The sequence below is a fragment of the Nannobrachium achirus genome, assembly GCF_963921795.1.
Source record: "Nannobrachium achirus genome assembly, chromosome: 15".
NCBI classification, from domain to species: domain Eukaryota; kingdom Metazoa; phylum Chordata; class Actinopteri; order Myctophiformes; family Myctophidae; genus Nannobrachium; species Nannobrachium achirus.
This window is the reverse complement of record NC_137822.1, coordinates 44,401,857-44,405,879: the sequence shown is the minus strand read 5'-3', so window position 1 is coordinate 44,405,879 and position 4,023 is coordinate 44,401,857.

Genomic DNA, 4,023 nt, shown 5'->3' with positions numbered 1-4,023 from the left:
GCAGACTGGTCTGGAATAGAAGTAGATGAAGGTTGCATATTAAAACAATGTTAACTCCATAGTCACATACAAAACATGTAGCTTTAAGTTCAAATTCAATAGAAAAAGAATCAAGATCTATTCTAAACCACACTTTGCTATCTAGTCCACCTCTAGTCCACCTCACTCAGAATGTCAGAATCCTCTCATTCACTAGAACTAAACGTGACCTCTGCTAACCAATCACATTCTACAACCTGTCTACATTCAGCCAATGAGCGATTAAGCTCCATTCCATGAAATAGCCCTGCTCCAAATGCATCATTCTCTTCTCAGCCAGCGTTCAAGCATATCGCATCAGTCACAGCCAGGCATGCTGTTGAATCCACTTCTATTTGCATTTCTAAGTGTGCTGCTATCGCTACTCATTGTGTCCGGTTCAGGCGAGGACGTAGGCGACCTCTCGTCGGCCCACTCATCGGCATGTGTTAGTCCATATGTTTCCAATAAATTAATGTTTACGCAACCTTCTCAGAGACTTGCGTTTCCTCGTCGGAAAGCTTCCGCCTTCAGAACTATATAGCGACGGCGATAAATGTCACGTGATATGTTTGGCCATTTTTACCCAACAACAAGGAAAGTGATGAGACTGAGAAATTTGCGTAACATTAATTTATTGGAAACAAATGGACTATGAGGTGAGCACCTTATTGATTTGTACATGTTTTGAGCCGAAAATGGACGTTAGGGCTCAACCAGCAAGAGCGTTCCGACTCCCCTTTATAACTCTTGTAGAGAATAAACGTCCCAATATAAGCGACCTCTACAAGAGTTATGATTTATGGCTAATGAGAAGCAATGACAGCACAAAAACAACATTTAACGTTCATTCACAGATTACACCAGATGTTATAAACGCAGGGGCCCCCAAACTAAGGCCCGGGGGCCAATCGTCAGTTCGGGCCAGGGCTACATCTGCCCTGGGCTACATCTGTGCAAAAGTTGGTGCTCTTAGACTGATTAGCACTACAGTACCAAGGTAATCAATCGATAGTGTTGCCCCGCTGATTGATATTAAAACATGAAAGACCCCTATAGGAGGTGCTCTTATTGGGCCCCTCACTGATCTATCCATCTATCTTTCAATGTTATATGAGATATACATAAAGTGGTTCCTGTGTAAATTTAAGCTGTAGTGTAAAGCTTACTAGGATCTCCTTTTAGTTGACCTCGTACCAGTGATTTGTGCTGATGAAACTGTACTTTATTGCAAACTGCTAATAAACTCTTCAATCAATCAATCAAGCCCCAAACCAAGGCAAGGCAACTAACTCGTGCCGCTAGCGATTAGCAACGTTAGCATGCATAGTGCTAACTGACAATGTGTTTGTTTATGTACATGTGTTCTTACGCTTAGGTTGACTTCAATGTTATCTTATAATTATAATATCCTAGTCCAGGTTTCTCCGTGTTCCTGGAACTTATTGGTGTTCACCTACAGATGAATGAAAGCATAAAGTAGACTGAAGACCGAAGACTCCACCGTGTTTACGTTTAGACTCGGCTAGCTTCCCTCCCAGCTTAGAGTTGCCAGACCCTGCTAGAGAAAAAAGGTAAGTGCAGCCGTGGCTGTGAAAACAGGACTATGGCTAGAATCACTGGTTTAAACAACATTTGGAAACGACTCAAATGAACAACTACACTAATAGAAACAAGACCAAATAAACAAGTCTAAATAAGCACAGACAATATTTACAACTACATCACCAACTTACAGAAAACAAGCTAGCCCAATGTTCTTATAAAAAGCAGACATGGCAACACTCAGAGGAGGAGAACAAGAGTAGTGACACCATAGACACGTAGTGACACGATTTATACGGGGGAAAAGCCCTTTAGCTGTACAGATTGTGGCAACATTTTTAGTCAAGGGGGCAAACTGAAGAGGCACCTGATGGGGTACACCGGGGTAAAACCCTTTAGTTGTAATGTTTGTTATAACAGCTTTAGCCACATTGGTCAACTGAAGAAGCATGTGAGGATTCATACAGGGGAGAAACCATATAGCTGTGAAATGTGTGGCAAGAGCTTTAGTGATAATGGTACTCTGAAGAAGCACATGAGGATTCATACAGGGGAGAAACCCTTCAGCTGTACAGTTTGTGGCAGCAGCTTTAGTCAAGCAATCAGTCTGAAGCAGCACATGCTGATTCATACAGGTGAAAAACCCTTTAGCTGTGAAATTTGTGGCAACAGTTTCAGTCAAAGTAGTCACCTGAAGCAGCACATGCCGGTTCATAGGGAAAAAACCCTTTAGTTGTAATGTTTGTGGCAGCTGCTTTAGTCGAGAGGGTTCTCTGAAGCAGCACATGATGATTCATACAGGGGAAAAAAAAACATATAGTTGTGAAATGTGTGGCAAGAGCTTTAGTGAAAATGGTACTCTGAAGAAGCACATGAGGATTCATACAGGGGAGAAACCCTTCAGCTGTACATAATGTAGCAGCCGTTTTGGTCAAAGCAGCACATGCTGAATCAAAACAGCGAAACACCCTTTAGCCGTGACATTTGTGGCAACAATGTGGGTCACCCTTCAGATTGTAGAAGGTTAAGTATTTTCCACTATAAACAATTGTAGGCCTATACAAATGAACCCTAATCCTATGTTCCACACCATTCACACAATACTTTTACGGGGCCTTATGCTCATACTCATAACAAAAGGAATACGTGCAAATGAGTTGGTCCATCCATTCAGCAACAGCAAATGGACAAGCATCTTCAAAATAAAACATTCCACAACATTATTCTAACAGATTAAATAAAGATAGAGTTTCAGCCCTACAGTCTAAGCCCTACAATCATAAATAATGTTTTAATTTGTGTAAAATGGCAGTGATGTATTCAAAGGGGGTGTAATGAATAACATATTGATGTTTACATTGTAGCTTGTAGGCCTACGTGTATGTATTAATCAATGTACAAGTTAACCCCGCAAATGACCAATATCACCCTCCCTGTCCGGTTTACCTTCGCGTAACATGGACCAATTGGGTGCATACTGTGTTCATGTAGGAGATTTGATCCGGTCGGGAGAGGAAACCACTTTGCATCATGTTGTAGTACTCAAAGGACTACAATTTGCCGGAACTATCAAACCGGATTCAGTTTTAACCCAAAATAATTCCCCTGTTCTCAAGGACATACTTTTAGGGCCTACCTGATAAACGCCTTGATGCGGCGTAGTTTTGCTTTTGAAAATTTAGTTTGGGATATGCATATTTTATTTCAACTGGTAGCTGAATGGTTAGGGAGCCCACCTAGAGAACCAAAGCCACTGGTTGTCCAAGGTTCAATTCCAGGCCAGAGCAGCAATGTCGATATGTGTCCCACCCTGAGCAAGACTCTTAACCCCTAATTGCTCACACGCTCCTGTTGGGCTGAACCCCTAATTGCTCACACGCTCCTGTTGGGCTGAAAATACTTTAAGTTCCCCCTCCAGATAAAGTAGGTAACTATTTATTACTTAATGTAACTGTCCACAGTCGCGCATGTTTCATCGTATTTTTATTTGTTCATGAATTAAAATCATACGGTACAACAGTGTCACTCAAAAGCAACAAAGGTAACCGATACACAAGTTCAAAACGTGGAGCGAAGCTACGAGTTTTGAGCTTGTAGATCTGTTGCTTTTGCCATTTTCATTTATTTATCTATGTATTTGTTAAATCCGGAAAAGAAACAGTTTTCGGACACATGAGGTTTCCACCCGACAGGGGAGATTTAAAAGCTTAGCTTTCCTTCCGTCTGTATTAGTCTGGGCTGACTGATGTGTCCCCAAACAGTTGGGAACTTAATGTTGACATAAAGTATACACCCAAACCAATACCTTGCAATGACCCTCAAACACCACTAGAGGTCACCAGACACCAGACTATATCACCAAATCTCTCCCATAATCAATTACAATTTAGGCATTTAGCAGATGCTTTTAATCCAAAGCGAATTACAATAAGCAGGTAATACATCATTATAATAACAAAG